Source organism: Etheostoma cragini, chromosome 9 (assembly GCF_013103735.1).
Source record: "Etheostoma cragini isolate CJK2018 chromosome 9, CSU_Ecrag_1.0, whole genome shotgun sequence".
Taxonomy (NCBI): domain Eukaryota; kingdom Metazoa; phylum Chordata; class Actinopteri; order Perciformes; family Percidae; genus Etheostoma; species Etheostoma cragini.
Genome location: NC_048415.1, coordinates 27,103,563 through 27,123,634, shown reverse-complemented (window position 1 = coordinate 27,123,634; position 20,072 = coordinate 27,103,563). Strand labels below are relative to the sequence as shown.

General features: G+C 41.4%; 1 protein-coding gene and 1 long non-coding RNA gene across 30 annotated transcripts in view; both read right to left on the bottom strand.

Moving 5' to 3' along the window:
* The window catches only part of ptprfa (protein tyrosine phosphatase receptor type Fa), a 362,404-nt gene that overhangs the window by 194,213 nt on the left and 148,119 nt on the right, over nucleotides 1–20,072 (bottom strand). The window lies entirely within an intron of this gene.
* On the bottom strand, nucleotides 441–2,356 carry LOC117950867. Its single transcript, XR_004657996.1, has 2 exons — nucleotides 2,313–2,356; nucleotides 441–521 (listed from the first exon to the last, which is right to left on the bottom strand). It is a non-coding gene; the product is annotated as an uncharacterized LOC117950867 (long non-coding RNA).

Below are 20,072 nucleotides of genomic sequence, written 5' to 3'. Positions count from 1 at the left end.
CATGTTGCAAAACTAATACGCCTGTGAGCCTGACTAAGACCGACATCTAGGCAGACAGGAGGGCCAATGAGTAAATAAACAGCTATTTTTACACAAGACTGAAATCAGATGGCTTTTACTTCTTTCTTTATCAGCCTTGCATTGGTGTGCGTGTGTGTGTCATTGTCATTGTTCCTCCCTGTGCCTCTGTGCACTGTAGGCTCTATTTGCCAGTAAATGCTTGTGAGCCTGGAAGCTGAGTGTTGGGCCTGTTGTGGGGAGATAAAAAGCGGAGTAAGATGGCAGATAGTTGAGTCTGAAATCTCTTTACTGCAGAACCCGCTGAAGCATCGACCCTATACTAAATAGGCCCTTTTACAAAAACATTTACTAGATTGCCAAAGGAGAAGCAATTCTGACAACACTTTAGTCTGGTGCCCAAGGACTGAAATCAACATGTCCAACACATTCTAACTCCCATCGCGTAAAATACGGACGCTTGGTCAAGGGCCTTTGGCGTTGTTATTCACGCTAGAAGTCTACTTAAAGGTCCCATGAAAAAGTGCTCGTTGGATGCTTTTATATTGGCCTTATTGGTCCCCTAGTACCTATTTCTGTAGTCTCATTTATATAGACCTTAGTGGTCCCCTACAACCATATCTGTAGTATCCCTTATATAGACCTTAGTGGTCCCCAATACTGTATCTGAAGTCTCTTTTATTTAGACCTTAGTGGTCCCCTAAAACCATATCTGTAGTATCCTTTATATAGACATTACTGGTCCCCTAATACCATATCTGAAGTCCAGTTCCCAAAATTCAGCCTTGGTGCAGAATTGCAGTCACTAGAGCCAGACCTACAATGAGCTTTCCTTAGTATGTGCCATTTCTGAGTCTGTAGCTTTTGAGGAGCAGAGAGGGGGGGCAAGGTGGAGGCTGGGGGTGTGGCATTGACCAACTGCCACTTTCCTTGGGCGTTTCTCAATACCAATAAGCAAAGAACGGACTTGTGTTCTTGGGGAGACCGTACTTGCTGGCTGTACCTGGAAGACTGAACTCGCAAGTTCAGAAGCACACAAAACGCTGTTGACAGTTTTGAGCCGAAGCGTTCTTCCTGTTATTGCGCATCACCCCCAAAACAGAGGGCACTGCCACATTATAGTTAGCTTTGATGTGTGTATTCATAATAAAGCATGGACGGTCACCCTTCACACCGCCTTGTTGCTTTGTAACGTTTTCATTTAAAGTGCTATTAAGTATCACGGGCCAATAACTATATCAATAACGACACAACGGCGGGGAAAAAATCCTTGTTCGGGATTCAATTTTAATAGAAAGCAGAAAAGAAACGTTAAAATAGGTATTAAAATTATAGATGGACTGGGTAAAGTTAGTCACTGCCGTCTGCATACTTTATCGAGAAGCAGAAGAGGAGCCTGCGAGGGAGGAGAGCCAGGATGAGGACAGATATATATATATATAACAGTGGTAAAAATTGTTTAAAATATCTTACAATTGTGGACCTGGCTTTGCTGCAGGGGTCGGTCTAAATGTGTGGCCAGAGTGGTCTGTCTAGACGTGGGGCCAGAGTGGTCTGTCTAAATGTGGGACCAGAGTGGTCTGTGAGCTGACTGACTGACCGGCTCGCGAGAGTCATCCCCGGCTGGCGGAGCAAGCTCGCCCGCCGGGGTTTGCGGAGCTTTCAAACTCCGAAGGCTTTTTTAATTCACCATCAATTTTCGTTGAACTGCCTATATTCAAAATCTACACAGCTGATTTATTTGCCTTAAATCATCTTAAAAATGAATTTATTGATTTAATAATAGACGTAAATTGTGAAAATATGTGTACCGGAAACCATAAGCGCTTAACACCCAAATTGAATGCTGGGATACTGGCCCGGCCAAGTTCACACAAGTTACCATCAGATGTATCCTCGGTAAAATGGGCGTGTCAAGATCACATCTGGGGATTTTAACTGTTCTTGGCGAAATGCTAACTTGTGTATTGGGTCAGTACTTTGGCCACCAAACATGACGTTTCACAAGAACACAAGTCCATAGAAGAACACCGATTGAGAAACGCCCCTTGTTTGAAAACCATGATGTCTCTATCTCATGGTTGGGCCCAATTTCTCTGGGCGGGCAAAGCAGAGAAAGGGGAGGTAACACATGAGGGGCAAGATTCCAGATTGGCTCATCTGAGCCTTCATTTTCTCATAGGCAGAGCAGGATACCCAGGGCCCGGTTTTCACCAATCATCGTTTCTAGCAACTGGGGGACCATAGGCAGACTGGGGGAATGCATAAAATTTTAAATGTTCATGCCATGACACCTTTAAGTGTCATATCTAAATGCACTTTATCTAAACACGTTTGGCCAAGACTATTGGCGTCACAAATTCTTCAAGCGCCTCTGCTTGGTGTGTTCTACACACACGCTGACGGGACCTTAGTGCGTCGGTACCTGATGCTGACAGCCACTGCTTTTGGCGGGTTGGCATGTGTTATGCATTGATCTAACCGTAAGATTCATCTAGTGAAATGAATGCTTGCTTAGGAGTCTGTCTTTCAACAGTGTTGACGCTTTCTGGTGATGGAAACTTTGAACCATTCTCAAAGGTAGCCTCCTCCTCCGAAGACCACTGCTCACTCACAGGTTGCAATGCGTGTGTGTGTGCGTTGGTGTAAGATAGGGTTTACTGAAGGCATAAATATATGTGAGGTAAACCTCCAATCTGAATGTGTTAGTCAGGGTTTGAATGCTCAGTGTTCCAGAACCGCAGCACTGTGCAGAGGAACAGGCGGGCCTGAGACCTGAGCTGTAGCTGTAATTGGCATGGCTGCTTTAAAATGAAGGAGAATTTTTCCTCTTTAGAGAGCATTATGTGCCCGATGGAGCTGCTATCCATCATTTTGAGCAAGGTGCTTTTGACAGATAGAACAGGATATCTCCTTTTATTCATCCTCAGCGAGACTTAGGGAAGCAGGCCTATGCCTACAGTCCCACAGCCCGCTGCACCACCACAGAACATAATTAGATTCTTGACAGAAAACTAAATGGTTTGTTTTTTAATGAATTTTTTGAGTCCTATCATATCATATGTTTACCTTCCCAATGAATTGCTACTAAATTAATCACTTAAGACAGAGATAGTTTGAATATCCTTCTTGAAGCTTGTAATATATAATTAGAAATTAGTCAAAAGTCCTGGAGTTGGACTGAAAACCTGTGGCCTTGGGCAATAGCTCCAAGATGCAGAGGGTGTGGTGGTTTTGGATGGGAGGTTTAAACCAAAACGTTCAGCATCCAATTGCCTTAATATTTGATGAAGATATTCATGCCTCCCAGAGGATAAATACTTAAACCTAACCTAGTCTATATCAACGTCGTTTCCGGGATTGCAGCGGTGTTGTCAGAAATTCCAACGGATGTGCCCAACTTTCGGCCAGACTTACATTTCTTTGTGTTGGCATTCTAAACTCCGGTGGATTTCTGAGGACTATGGTTACCTGGTCCTCAGATCTCTGCAGAGTAATTCCAGACAGCTAGCTAGACTATTTGTCCAGTCTGAGTTTTCTGTTGCAAGTCTAAAACAACTTTTTAACGTACACACGTTCCACCAGAACTAGTTCCTTCCTGAGGCTATTTTGCAGATGTCCCGTCAGTGTGTTCTGTGCTTACCAACGCCCACGATGATTGTGATTGGGTTAAATAAATGCCAATAAACCAGAGGATGTATTTTTTTTCCCATCCTAGAATGCAGTGTGGACTAGCCACTTCAGAAGGTCTGGCAATGCGAGACAACACCTAACATTACGCTTCTCAGACGGTTTGTTACACAAACATATCTGAGAAGCCATCATTTACAACTGTTTGGTAAAGGCTAAATTGGATGATCCAGCTGTCTATCATGTCCGCCATTGTTTTGACAAAACAGATTACACAACTAGACTTAGACTTGGACTTAGGCTCAGCTTTATTATTCCCCTTGGGATGACTCCAGCAAGGAAATTAAAGTTACCAGCATCCGTTACAGCATGAGAAGGAGAAAAAAACACGCTGTAGCTGCCAGTAGCATCTCAACAGACACTGATTGGTTTGGTAAGATGGTGCTTCAGACCGAAGTAGTTCGATGAATGACAAGACAGATTCTTGTGATCCTGTGATTCTCGCGTGGTCGCGTGATATTGCGGCAATCCAGCTGCCGTGCAAGGTAAACTAACACCAAACTATGTTAGCGTTTTGTCATCTGTGGCACCTATCATCAGGAGAAAAAAAAGGTGGTTCTTAAAAATAATAAGGATAGATGTTAGAGAGTGATCAAAGTATGGTTTGAAGACACCTGTTAAAGTTACACACTTCGTTGACCCATCTGTCTTCCCTTATCTCGTAACCACAAGGATTAGGCACACTACATTGATCCTGAAGGTTACTTTTTGCATCAGAGTAGCCAGAGGGCCAGAAGAGTAGAGTAACCCCCCCCGCCCCCCCCCGACCCCTTTACAGAGTCAATTCACTGGTTAATGTGTTTCTGTTCAAAGGACTTTAAGTTGCATATCTTAAGTTTGTATTTTTATACATTTTATTTATCCGGTTATTTTAGTGAGAACTCATAAATAACTAATGTTAGGGAAATGTTGGGCATGTGATTTGTTATGCCTTTCTGGATTCTTTTTTTTAAAATATGTATCTCGGCCGATATATAATAATAATTGTATCGATATCAGCCTTAATAAGTCTTTATCGGTCAGGCTCTAATTTACACTACCTGCTTATATGTGGACTCATCTGTCTATGCGGTATTTACTGTAACAGAAACAGGTGTGCATCTCCTGTCCATGTCCGCATTAGTTTTTTTTTTAAATATACTACCCTTTATATAACTCACGCAGCCTCAAGTACTTGTCAGTTACGGATAAATGTCATATTCAGACCTTTCAAAGAGTTTTAACATGCTTTTGTTGCAAGCATGTCACTCTCAACAACTGTTTTTCAAATCTGTCTGTGTTTCAATAACGAAAGAATGACATGCAAGGACGGCAAAGTTAGCCCTTTAAACGACATCACTGGAATACAGATTGGCATTCAGACTATACAGTACATACAAAAAGAATAGACTACTACTTGAATAAATGCCTTTGAAACATTTATTTAGTAACAATTTTAAAACAACTGAAATACAACTAACTTTGTTAGGTAACCATAGCATTTGAATGACCTTACTAAATGAAATACTGTGACAACCCTAGTACTTAATATCTTTTGTGTTGATGCTATTGCGTACCCATCTTTCTCATGACTGCTATTGTACAGAGACAGAGGATATAAAACTGCCAAAAAAGAAAATGGAATCTATCCCTTATAGCTTTATGTGTGTGCCTCTGTTTATCTATTGAATAACATGAAAATGTCCTATGGCTAACAGCACCATGGCTATACATTTATAATGGATATGTGTGCATTTGAATGCATTGATTCCATTTTTCATACATACTGCCAACATGTGCCCTGGTGTGTTATGCAAAGACAAAGTTTGTACTTTAAATGCTAAAAAATACAAAAAAAAAATCTCCAGCAGTGTTAGTGCAGATCCTAGCTGCATGTCTTCTGTTTGTTTATCGCTCATAATTATTTAAACAGGAGGGTTTAAAGTAAAGTGACCAATCACCTGAATTATTATTGTGTAGGATGCCAAAAAAGTGTGTGTGTGTGTGTGTGTGTCAGGCAGCATCCTGCCTACTCTAATTACCAAGGATAGGGACCCCACAGCAGCTTCCACAGGGTTCCCTTCACAGCAAGTTGCCACATTAGGTTCAACTATCCAAACACAGACCAGCTGCCGGGGCTGACAATTCACCACACACACATTTACTGACACACATCATTAGCATAGCATGCTGCTGATAATTGCCCAGATACAGCATTTCCTCTGCTGCTTGTCTCTCTCAGCAGCTAAAATGGTTACCACAGTAACAAACACTTTGATTTGATTGTCATAGAGTCACTAAAGGGTGAATTCAAAATTAAAATGTCAGATTTGTCTACTTCAGCCCTTGCAAGTCCAAATGCCATTTCAGCACCCCGACCGCAGGGCATTTACATGTGGATTGAATAGAACTTAATAGCAATCAGTGGTGTGGGTTTGGTTTCAGAGGTGGGCAAAAAAAAAACCTCAAAAAAAAAAACACAATTAAATTGGTTTCATAATGGAAAGGAAAACTTGCTTCGTACATTGCTGTCTTATCAATGCACTAACCCTACTTAGTATTGTAATGCGTTTCTCTGATAGACAGAAATACATACAGTAGTTATTGTTGTGTTTGCAACAACCTACCTTTGACTGATGTTCAATTCTAGGATCTTTTGATTAAGCACAGACACTAAATCAACATTGGCATACAATATTTGTTAGCGCTAAATAGTGTCTTCAATCTTTCATTTTGGCTGCCACTAATCTCCACTTCGAGCAGCGATAATAAGGAAGCACTACATGCAACTTTGCTTGTGAATAAATATAATCTGTCAGACTGTCTCAGTCTAATTATGGCAGCTGGACAGTCAGAGGACACTTGTTTTTAGAGTGGGAACTAGGGGACATTCCTGTGCTTTCTTGTCTCCTTTCTTTCACTGGAATACCTGTTGTTTAGACATCATTAAAGTTGTGTCTCATTTTGTGGGAGGCGCATGTTTGGCCCATGGATACCTGATGGAACTCCCACTGACAGAGCAACAGGAGTTGATTGGGTTGATGTGCTCGAGCAGCTTGTAAACAGCCTGCAGCATCTCTGTGCAATGTGTGAGTCTACACTCCATTAACTGGATGACTTTGGGCCAAAAAAAGCACTTACCAATCGTTTTCAAAGTCTGAAGGGTGACAACTGCACAGGAAACCCCATCCAAAACAACAGCAGGGGATCATCCTACAGCCGGATTTGATGTGAGAAAGATGGGTGTAACAACGAAATTGTGATTTGGTTTCATGATCAGTTTCAGTTTGTCTTACACAACAGACAACCAAAACCGCAAAAAAGATTGAAATATGTAACTGGGACATATTGAAAGCACAGTGATTTGCCATTCCTTGAGTCTCTTTAAGCCAGTAGTGCCATGTATTTTATTTAGGGAAAGTGTTTTTACAGCAGCTTATGTTTTGGCATTTAACACATGAACACGTATAACAAAGTATTTCTAACGGTACTGTCAAACCATTAAAATATTTAAATTGTGCCCCATTTGTAAGGAGCATTCATTTGTGGGATGAGCAGCAGAGCTGAGTATGTGGGTTGCGCCCATGAACAATTTGCCAAATCGTCTCTAAATGCCAATAGTTTTTGTGTTAAGTTTAGTAGTATAGAGGTGTTAAAACATAATAAAACACACTGGTATTGGATCATTACTTGGTAGCGGCCGATTTGGAAGCTCAGGTACCAGTATCTGCATCAGGAAGCAAAAAATGGTAACCCAACATCTATGGGCGAGCCAGGTGCCTACTTGGGTTTACATTGAATGGCAACAGTTTCCAAGTACACGCCAAGGCAAGTTTGGAAGCATTTCCCTAACATTCTGGGACACTCACTTGGTGGAAGTCTTTCATCAAGCAGATAAATCTGTAAGGAGGGGTTGCAATTAGGAGGAATAAGGGGATGGCCGCTCAGACTTACTGGACAAAGCAGGGACAGAAAGCAGCAGGCCCAGAACTCAATGCTGGAACAAGCGCCCAGTGTGGCCCCAAGACTGAGATCCATGGCAGGCGAGAAACATCAACCACATTCTTAATTGCCTTGCTGGTGGCAAATCACTCCTCTGAGACCAATGCACGTGTGCCACCACACAATTGACACCCTCAGGATCCAATAACAGCTGCAAAATGGGGAAGCTTATTGCAGCCATTCAAAGCCTCGCAGGTCTCCAGAACTTTTACTTGAACTGCCGCTTGGGGAACTGCTGCATTCATTAGTGGGTCAGTCACCTCTATTCCGTCAAAATGATGTGAAATAGCTGAAAGGTAGTATCGACATGCTAAAGGGGGTGACACACTGACAAAAATGTGTTTGATGGATATCTATTTTGCTTTTCGGGGGTTGCTTTTAGTGGCCACTTCAAGTCTTTTGAGTGTTCAACTCTTGTTGCAAAGAAAACGTTCATAGCTGCAAGCATGTAGATCTACTTGCTGTGTTGTGGGACATCTAATGTATATGAATGGGGCTGGGGGAGGGGGGTCAATGAAACGACCCATTTGTGTGACATGTGTTCTTAAAACCCACAATAAAGCACAAGTAGACTTTATATGTCACTACTACTGTTTATTCATCAGATTGTTTATAGATTTCGACGTTTCGACCACACTTGAAGGCAGCATTATTTTGCAGAGACAAAGAAAAAAGTCAAGTGAGAAATAGTGCGTTCTTTGTTGTTGCAAGAAACATTCAGCTATTGCACAAACTCGTGGGCAGTTCAGTGCTTGTGTTTGATGATTTAAAACTTTCTTGTGACAGTGATAGAGGCTGTGATGTTTCCTGTGTCCTGTACGGAATCCTCAGACACAAAACACGACGACAATTCAGATCTCTGTTACACGATTGGCCACAGCAGCAGGACGTGGGGTTGCGTTTCTCCAAAGGTTGTAACTTCAACTTTACAACACTAACTAAACCCCCCCCCCCCCCAGCCTAAACGCACTGCCCCCATTGAAAATGGGCCGACACAGGCTGTCTGGTCGCAGCCTTATTGACCTCAACAAACCAGCCAAGAGGTGACAAAACCAATATAGTCCACCCTGTGTGTTTAGGTCGCTGTTTTAGCTACAGAGTGAGACATCTCAATTGTTTTAGCTACAGAGTGAGACATCTCACTTCTTTACTATCACTGTTGGGAGTTGCACATGCTCAGTAGCTAGGAAAGATCACATCAGCTAGATTAACTCTTTCTCTAATTTTGGTCAGTCCAAGGCAGGATTAGCTGGGATGCTTCTTCTAGACTAGGGCCACTTGTGGAATACCTGCAGAACAGGGACAGGAAGTAGTTCTTTTGGATATTATGGTGATCTAGTGTGTGTTTTAGCAGTGTTTTGCCATTGAGAACGAGCTAGCATGCTAGCAGTAGCAAGATAGCGGTAGCATGTGCAGATTTTGAACAGCTCACCCAGAGACTGAAGGCAGAGGACATTCTGAAACCGTATCTCCCTTAAAACAGCATGTTTTTTTGTTTGTATGTGTGTGAAAGCACCAGAGACATAAAATAATCCCATATAATTTATTTTTTTTCACAATACGGGCATTTTAAGAAATGCTATGTCTATTGTCCCACCCAGTGTTAGATTAGATTTACACCAATGGTTGCTACTGGTTGTCTGGCTGTTTTCCTTCCAGCCAGGCAGCAGACGGAACACTGCTTCTGCTGTCTAGATGTCATCTGTCTCCCCAGGGGTAAAAGACTATAAAAACAGCAGTATTATAACAGCCCTGCAAACTTCAATTTCCTCCACCAAAAGTCTATTCAATTAAAAGATCCACGCTTGGGATTTACTGTCTGTGTTTTTTATATTTTCAGGATTTTCTTCCCGAAAGGTGTTAAAGTCAAGATCCAAAATTGTCTCATTCTTTTCTTTTGCTTGCTTAGTTTGTGTCTTGTCTTGACTTAGTTTCTGAAAGGCAGACGCTTTCCTTTGGTCTCATGACCTGATACGGGAAACACGTCCCTCTCTGTTCACCATGACATGTTTTTCTGAGAAAAGTCTCACCTGACGCGGCGCCCGTGGTTTGAAGGCCGGCACAATTAATGAATATTGACAGCACTGGAGCTTAGTCGGAACACCAACGCTCCGAAAGCAGTTTTGGTCCAGCTGCTGCAAACAACGAGAAAAGGTGGCGCTCATAAAAACTAATGAGCTGCATGTGTGTCTGTTTAGCGGCCACGGAATCATGAGCATTGAATCCCAGTTACACATTACCCTTAAATTAGTAAAGTTGTAGTAAAGCCAGTACATTGTTCCTTTGTTTAGATAAAACAAATTCACATTTACCTCAGTTCCCAATAGTGGGATTTCATCTAAAACACTATTCATGTCTCCTATGTATGCAAATTGCATAATTTTAAGTGTTTAAATTCTAAAAAGGTCAAGTTCATCTTGCATAAGAGCCTGCTCTATGTAATTGGAGCAGTGAACAACTGTGTGTGTTAGAGACAGACAGTATGCTGGAGGGAATCAATATTAAAGAGGATGGTTGGAGTAAAAGAAATAGCTGTGTGTAATAAAACTTTTACGTGAAGTCAGTGGACTACATGCTACCACTGGTGTGGCTGGACCATGTGTGTGCATGACCTTACACAGTAAACTAAAACTATTATACTCCAATTATCACAATATGCATTATTTGGAGCAGTGGCATGGGCAGGATCCTTTTTCGTAGTGCGCACAAGAACACACACACACACACACACACAGAGAGAGAGAGAGAGAGAGAGAGAGAGGTGCCGTGTAAACATCATATCCCAAATATGATCAAAAAAAGGAAAAGCCTCATGATCACAATATTCATATCAACACACATGATTCACACAACATACTATAGCTCTCTGCGTTGGTTCAGCAATACTCAGCATCCAGCAACCACTTTATCCATGGATCGAGTCATAAAAACTGACACTCTGATTTATAGTGGATGGGTTGCTGGTGAAATAACGCGTAATCAATGAGAAAATGATAACTGTGAACAGGGCAGCTGTCGGCTGCTCCTGTGCGCATTCTCATTAGATGTTGTTGTGTTGCATGTCTCACAGAAAAAAAAGATGCACAGTGCATGCAGGATTAGAGTTGCCGGCACCTTTTGAGTTGGAGTAATTTTGATCCAATATAGTATCTATGATATGTCACAATGTTTCTCTTTTGAATTAACAGTATTACTAAGAAACTTAGCAATGCTGTCTGTTTACAGTTTATCTGTTGAGGCAAATGCTAGGTGTGTGTGTGTGTGTGTGTTTATATATATATGTGTGTGTGTGTGTGTGTGTATATATATGTGTGTGTGTGTGTGTGTGTGTGTGTGTGTTAAAGTAGGGCTTAGACAGGTTAGCCTCAGAGCTAGCTAACTTTGACTGGGCTCTCCTTTAAGATGGACCAGCTATTCTATTTTAGTGACGAGCCGCTTCTCAAAAAACAAACATTGTAGGGTTCTCTCCCTTGCTGCAAAAGACAACATTAAGCTTTATTTAAATAATAATGTGATGACATTACTGATATGCATACTCCAATACCCAGAGAAAACCGTAGTCTGCATTTTGCTTTTTGATGATTCTAATGCAAGTTGGACATTTTCACAAAAACAAAGACAGACTTAGTATAAGCCCAGAATGAAAGCCGAGCTACCCTCCAGGTCCCCTTGCAGTTAAGAGTCATGTTGCCATGGAAACGGGCAGATTTACCTTCTGACCAGAGGCAGAGAATGACAGAAAAGAGCAAAGCAAGGCTCATTATTTGTAGTTAACTAAAACTATCGTGGAGTAAGTGATGAGAAATCTCAATGAGCCTTCCTTAGTATATTCCATTTCTGAGTCTGTATCTTTTGAGGAGGATGGGGGGGAGGGAGGGGGGGGATGTGTGTGGCCTAAACCAACTGCCACTTAGCTCGTTTAAAAGCCATGATGTCTCTATCTCATGGGTGGGCCAAATTCACTGGGCAGGCAAAGCAGAGAAAGAGGAGACAACCCTTATGAAGTCATAAGGGGCAGGATTCCAGATTGGCCCATCTGTGCTTTTGTTTTCTCAAAAGGCAGAACAGGATACCCATGGCTCGGTTTACACCTATCACCATTTCTAGCCACTGGGGGACCATAGGCAGGCTGGGGGAAACGCATATTAATGTTAAAAAACCTCATAAAGTGAAGTTTTCATGCCATTGGACCTTTTTAAAGAAAGAAAAGAAAATCACAATACTATCAAATCGCAACACTTCTAGAAGCACAATAAATGAAAGTAGCAATTCAAACCCAACCGGCACCAATGTATTGTAAAAGAATGAAATTGGGACAAAAGACCCACTATTATGTTTGGTTTGTGTTTTTATAACAATGGTGAACCTGTGAACTTTGGCAGCTCTGCCATTAAATACTGATCTCATTGCTCATACTCTATCCACCTGCCTGGCGTGTCCAGAAGCAGCCGGCTGCACCCTGTCCTTCGAGGGCAGAGCGCTGTTGAAAGCTGCAGGTTTGGCTCTGGAATGCAGATGGATGATCAATCTCTGCCAGGCAGACTTTCTTTCTCCCTGTCTCCTTTCTCCTAATTAGAGCTGCTGATCTTTGTGCCAAGGCGTCTTGATACAGGATGTGCCAGAGACCTCGTAAGACTCTTTCATGTCTATCTCCTTAACATTATCAGAGAATTATATTTTTGTATCCTGACCTGGTTGACTTGACATTGATCCAATGGGTTGAGGTCAGGTTGTGCTGTTTTTTTCCCCAAGCTTGGATGTCTTGTGAAAGACATGTTGATTAGAATCCAAATGAGCTTTATTGGCCAAATATGTGTACACATTCCAGGAATTTGTGTCTGTTTTGTGGTTTTTCAAAGCAAGGTCAAGCTCAACTAAGCCAACAGAAAGTATACCCCACTCTGATTATTCTTCTGTAAAATCACAATATCTCCCTATGACAAAGCACACATCTTTTTGTAGATTTGACTTGCATTAGTATCCTTTCACATAACATTGTACAAATCAAATTAATTGCTGTAAGTATGTTAAGTAGCTGGTGAGGAAACCCCCATCCTGGCCTTGAGAAACACAGAGGCGACTCCCTTTTTAAAGACCTGTGTGTCCATTCACCTCTGTGGCCCGGGTCGTGAGAGAGCCACAGATTCCAGGAGGGATTTGAGGGCTGTACTGTCTAAAGTTTCAAAATATATTGTCAGTTTGTGAACGTGGGGCCCTGGAGTATTATGCTCACCATTTATGTAATCCCTACTGTAACATAATAGCCTGTACTTAGGCAGGAAAACAAAAGCACAAGGTGGGGGAGAGCTTAAAAACACTGTGTTGGATTTCATCACATATATCTGTGGCATTCAACGTTGTCTGCCGCCTGTCGCTAAGGTATTCCAAATAGAGAGGGGGGAGCCAACGTAAGATTGCCAACTACAGGAAACCACTGAAATCTAAGGATGAAGGCAAGCAAACAAATCAGGTAATAGGATGATGGTCTAAAGATGGAGGAATGGTTGACAAAAACACATTAGACCAAGAAAAATCAGGCTCTTCAAGCCTATATTTGAGACTATACGTGTAAGATAAATACACACAGTTTATACAATGTACCCAGTTAACACATTAACAAATTGACCCTCAACACAGGGGTATCACAGCAGGGTCCCATGGTGCATTCACTGTACACTTTTATCTGTATTTCAATCTGGATTTTATCCCAAAAACACAGTGCTTAGATTTTCAGATGATGCAACAGTGGTGGGCGTGATGTTAAACATCAATGAAGCATATTCCAGGGAGGAAATAGACAAGTTGACAGACTGGTGCATGGGACATAGTCTCACGTGGCCAGACCTTCCTCCACAGAGCTGCGAAGGAAGGTCTGGCTAGCGCATAACACTTTAGGGTAGGAGAAAAACCACTTGGGACACAACCTGACACTGATCATTTAAATACAAAATGAGTCATCATTGACTTCAGGAGACACTGAGGAGACCATGCTCCACAAACCACGCGGGGAACTTGGAGAGGGTTGCCATCTTTAAGTTTCTGGGGACTCACATCAGTGAGGACATTCACATGGACAGTCAACCCCGTTGTCCTGGTTAGAATGGCTCAACAGCCGCTCTACTTCTTAGAGACACTGGCAAAGAACACAGTGTCTGCAGAACTGCTCAGAGCCTTTTATCACTGCTCCATTGAACACGTTTTCACATACTCTACGACTGCCTGGTATGGGAATTGGACAGAAGCCGACCCAAAAATTCTCCAGCGATAAATAACTGCCCCAAAAAAAACATTGGACTCCAGAGATGGAAAGTAACGAAGTACAAATACTTTGCTTTTACACTTTACATTTAAAAAGTGGGCTTGTTACTTTAGTTTTTTACAAAAGGTTGTCTATCAGGTGTGATTGTGAGTGCACGTTAGAGAATAGCGCGGACAGACGCCTCACATCGCAGAGAAAAAAAGTGAGAGAAAAGAATAAGAAACCAACTGTCTGGAGGATAATAAAGAAGTTAAATCAGTATTTCTACTTTTAAACAAGTATCTGTGCTTCCACTTGAGTACGGGAAGTGAGTACTTTTGCCCTCTGTGTTGGACTCACTCTACCGTCTATGGAGGACACCTTTAGGACCCATCCTGGCAGATGTGACCTACCTCTACAGTCTGGGACCCTCTGGGGGGGCACTACAGAGCAGTCAAAGCTCGCCCCTCCAGTCTCAGTCAGAGTCATCATTGAACTGAACAAAAATCAAACATTTCCATGTCATTTGCTATATATTTGCAATGATACAACCTCTGCAATATTGTTGTCATGCTTTTAAAATGCTTGTTCATACATTTATCGACTAGGATGACTGTGCGTGAGTGTGTGTGTGTTTATTTGTGTATTTAGTACTTTTAGTACTACATATTCAGCTACGGTAAGAAAATGCCATTATACACAAGCTAGTCCAATTATAAAAATGTCTATTCTTTTCAATTCTATGCACCCTGCGTACGTACACACTAACCAACAGAACTGAATTTCGCTGAATGGAGAAGTTTGTGAATGCAAAAATATGAAGTACTAAATACACAAACAAGTACTTTATCCCAGACTTATGCAGTCATCCTAGTCAATAAATATGTGAACACACATTTTAAAAGCAGGGCAACACTATTGTAGAGACTGTATTATTGCAAATATAGTTCATGACACCAAAGCAACAACATCAGTCATTGGTTCACATGCCTAAAAAGACCCATGGGTAATATTTCCTGACAAGTGACCTTTTGTGGACATGTGAGTTGTTCTCCCTCAGAAGTAAGGGTTAGGGAGGGTCTGATGCTGGAAACCACAGTGAGCATCATGTCTCCTACCAACAGTCAGCGTTAGTTTTTTTTTTTTACTATAACCACCATCTTTAACTAACTTTAACCAAGACGGTAACCCTTTTGATGTCCTTCTGGGTCAAAAACAGACCAAAAAATGACATTTTTGTCCCTTTTTCAGACTTTTTTTACTTTTCACTAACACCACCTTACTTCTACTAGTTTAAAAAAAACACCCAAGTCAACTAGCAATGAAGTGTCTGGTCTATTGATGCTGCTGAAATAGTAATGACAAAATACAGTACTTGCATGGTGTACCCTATATCTCTATGTTTCTGTGCTAATATGTTTAATCTTAATATGTAATTAATTACCTGTTACTCTATCAAGTGTTTGAAGATGACTTTACTGATATTAAAATGAGCTTTTATACATTTTTGTTAGATGTTTTGCCAAGAATTCCTTCATTTAAATATTCTATTTTGTATTCTGACTGAGTAGCATCTTTCCAGGAACTAGGGATTAAAAAAACATACAGTTCATAAACCCATTTTATGTCGGCTATTTGTGAAGCAACTTAGTTGTTTGGTCCCTCACAGAGAATAACCTCTGTGAAACATTTGTCTCGGCACATGCTGAGGGACATAAAGGTTGCAGTGAGTGCAATCACGCGTAAGAGTGTCTGACCTGGAGTGAAAGTGTCAGCTATGGCTGTTAGGTCACGTCCTCCTCCGGAAACAGGTGTGTAAAGCCAACACGTGTCCAGAACACTCCAGGGGCCCCTGAGCTAAGGTCAGGTCAGGGGTCTTAACCCTTTCAATCCCAGCACTGTGGGGCCACAGGTCACTTCCACAGCTCTGTACTGCCGTTGTAGTGCTGCTACAGTGCCAGCACCACACAGCCTGACGAATCCACTGCAGAGTAAATCCAAGCCAGAGATTTCCCTCTCTCATTTTATTTAACCCTTACGTTGTCCCTTGTGTCACAATTATTAGTTTATTTAACGCGTGCATGACAGGGCCCTAGGGGATCAGACCACGGTAGATGAAAATGCAATTAACTCTTCAGTTGTTCTCTGGTCAAGTTTGACCCGTTTACGGAAACTTTCCATACCAGTACTATGATATAATAACGTTGAAAAAAGTGACAAATGTTGAAAGAAAAAGAATACAAAAATGCAAGAAAAAACTTTCTTTTTTAAATGCTGAACATTTTTAGTGTTGACTCAAACGTAATTAAAAAAACATCAAAAAATAGGAATGTAATTGACAAAAACGTTAAAGTGTAGAAAAAAACACAAAACATTGAAATTTCAACCCTGAAAAACACAAAGTTGCAGGTCGACACAAGGGTTAAATAAAGGACGGGACTCGAAAGACGAGATGATGGTAGTGGGAAATGCGTTTGAGTGCAGGACGGGTCTCTGGGACCCCGGAAGACCAGGCCCAGGTAACAGAAAATGTGACTGAATAAAGGACGGGTCTCTTGGACCTGAAGGACGAGATGATGGTAGTAGGAAATGCGTTAGAGTGCAGGACGGGTCTCGGGACCCCGGGGGACGAGATAAGGCTAGTGGGATACGCGTTTGAGTGCAGAACGGGTCTCTGGGACCCACGGAGGATGTGATGAGGCTAGTGGGACACACCCTGGAGTGCAGGACCGGTCTCTGGGACCCCGGAAGACCAGGCCAAGGTAACATAAAATACAAATGCATAAAGGACGGGCTCTTGAACCTGAAGGACGAGATGATGGTAGTAGGAAATGCGTTTGAGTGCAGGATGGGTCTCGGGACCCCAGGGGACGGTAGCAGAAAAATACAATGAAATCAGGAGTGTCTCTGGGACCCGAAGAACACCACAAGGGTCAACTCGGTTTGAGCGTTTGAAGGCGTGCTGGTTGGCTCACAACCCTAGCTTGATGATTGAGTCTTCTATTAATTAACTGCTCGGTCAAAAAAAATTTAAAAGTATCTACATGGCTAATAAGCTCCACCACTGAAGATTTTAATAATAAACTGAATTATGTATAGCGATTTTCAAGGACCCAAAGTCCAATGTCAAGCAGGCTAATGTCCGGACTGTATGGGTGTGTAGAGGATGCACCATAGAACAGTGTTTCTCAAAAGGGGGTACCCACACCTCTAGGGGTACTTTGGAGCACTTCAGGGGGTAGGTGAGATCTTTGCATAATGCTTATTTTAAAACGTGTAAAACATGCAAACTTCCTAAAATAATTATACAGTGTTGAAATCATGACATTTGAGTGATCTTCATCATTTGTAGCAATGCAATGTTTTTCACTTACAAAGTTGTTGCTTAGTAAATCTATCACTGCCAGCTCTGTGTTGTAATTTGTACACCTTTTTAATTTTATGAGCGATAGACTATCGGCCCTGGCAGGTTTTTTGGCAGATTTTCTAATAAGTTATGTGTTGGATTTTGTAACCTTTCAAAATCTTAATTTTTACTTAAAGTTTTTCATTTTCACTCCATATGCATATCGGTTTCCAAATATCAGTTATTAACATTGACAACAGTACATGAATTACTCATACCCGGAATTGGACGTCAATCCCTAATTTTTTATATATTTATCTACCTTTTTTCTTTCTATAAAAAATGTTTTACGTTGGTCGGGGGTTACCTGGCTTAAGAAAAACAATTCAAAGGGGTACATTATTGTAATAAATTACATACTGTGGACCACTGCCACAGACTGTCCAGGTCTCATCAGTTCTTCCTTCTCGCAAGTTTTTGGTATTTTTATCTGTGATCTTACACAAGAGGTAAATTCAGACGAGGAAACAAACTGAAATATCAGACTTAGATCGCAAACTTGTCCTGGATGATGGAAAAAAAGAAATAATCCGAATGGTCGGCGCTGGTTCCGAACTATGACACCCATAGAACAGGTTCACTAGAGCGCCGCTAATCTGAATGGCAATAAAATAATTTCTAAACTTTCCAAATGTCACTGTTGAGTTGCACTTCCACTATTTTGGCTCCTATGTCAAGTTTTTATACTGTCCCAAAGACATATCTTCATCACAATTCTTTAGACAAATGTGAGGGATACTCCTCAACTGCCTTGTTCACATTACGTGTTATGTGAAAGAATTTTTTTAACTTTATAACACATAATATAAAATTGGTCGTAAGGTTACACCGTATTGGTGTAAGTTGGTCATTCTTTGCAAATGGTGCCATTTGTGTCCCCATTATATAATCAAGAATAAGTTGTGGAATAAGATGGGTTGATACATATTTTTTCAAGCTTTCTCACTAAATGAAACACTTTTCCACTATATTAAACAAGATTTATGGTTCAGTGTTTAACTCTAAAGTAATTACTCTGACCATGTCCCCAGTCAGTTCTGTCAATATCAATACCACGAACTTAAAAAATTCCCGTATTGATAGGCTGTGATTATGAGCACAGATATATTTTCAACAAATTGGAATTTTCCAACATCTCCGTAAATTATTGCAAAACAATTTTCAAAAAAGGAACGGCATTTTTACAGTCAAGGCTATTGCAAGTTTCCACAAACTTTACATTTTCGAACATTACTGTAATTTAATGGCTTCCAAGCCCCGGTGCATTTCCTGGTGGCCTGCTGCTTTGACTGTTTTCTGTCAGCGTCCTTCTCCCTGAGAGCCAGCAGGCAGCATATGAGACGAGGTTCCCCTCTGTATTTGCGTTCAAGATACACAACAGCATATCAAAACACGAGGACAGTGCAGGATATATGCAGAGTGCAGAGACGCCCATGCTGCAGCCCAATGGATCACTCCTGGAGCTTTCATCATCCACAGCCAGACACACACACACAACACAGGTGTTGTGCAACAACGTTTCACACTTCGTTTCACGCTGCAGCTCAGTGAAGGACGACCCGGTTGCCTGAGTGCTAAACCTGACATAATATACTATAACATACACTATATTATAATTGTAATATAGTACATATTGATAAAAATTTAGTGATAGTGAGATTGTGTTTAGATAGTGATTGATATATATATATATATATATATATGATATAATTGTATATCTTATATACAATTATATACGTATCCTGGTTTATTGTATTATTGGATATATTTACTCATTGTTTATATGTACGTTTATTCTTATACTCTGGAAGCACAGATGTACTTTTTGTCATGCCAATAAAGCAACATGAAATTGAAAAAAAGTTGAGAGAGACAAGACGGTGGCTGTCCAGTTGAAGTTCAGTTTTGTGTACTGTATGTATGTCTAGATTGACATTTTACTGACTTTTTACTGACGTTTACATGCACATGATATTCCAGTTTTTGCCCATATTCTGAAAAAGACAATGTTCTGACGTAGCCGTTTCCATGAAAATGAAAGTAATTATTCCACTAGTATTCCTGTTTACATGCAGCTGTGCAAAATAGGATTTTTAAAAAAGTGTTTCCATCTGTGGGGGACTTGTTCCACCAAGTAATCACAGGGACGCTCTTTCAGGTCTTCAACCAGCTTCTTGACAAGGTCGACGTTGCGATTCGCAACACATACTCGTAAAATACGGACGCTTAGCCTGTTATTAACACTAAATAACAACGACAGAGGCACCTGACGAAGCGTCCTAACCCTAACCAAATATAACAAGCTTTACCTAAACGCGCTTGGTCGGGACAATTGGCATCCCTTTTGACGCTGTTAGGTTTAGGATAAGGTCGTGGGCGGGCTTACGGTTCTGTGACACCCGAGAATAACGGGCCAGTTAAGGACACACATGGGACACTAAGTCCGCTCTCCTGGGATCACTGAAATGTACTTTATGTGGGGGCAAGTGGGTCCTCAAACGCCGGTTTCCGGATGGTACAACATGCTGCTGCACGTCTTTTAACTGGCCCACGTAAACATGAGTACATTTCCACCATTTTAGATGCCTATTCAATTTAAGATCCATTTTAAAATTCTTTGAATTGCTTTTAACGCCTTGAATGGTCTTACCCCACCCTACCACGCTAAGCGCATACGCCCTTACGTACCGACACGCCCTCTCAGGCCAGATGATCAGCTGATCTTGAGTGTCCCTAACA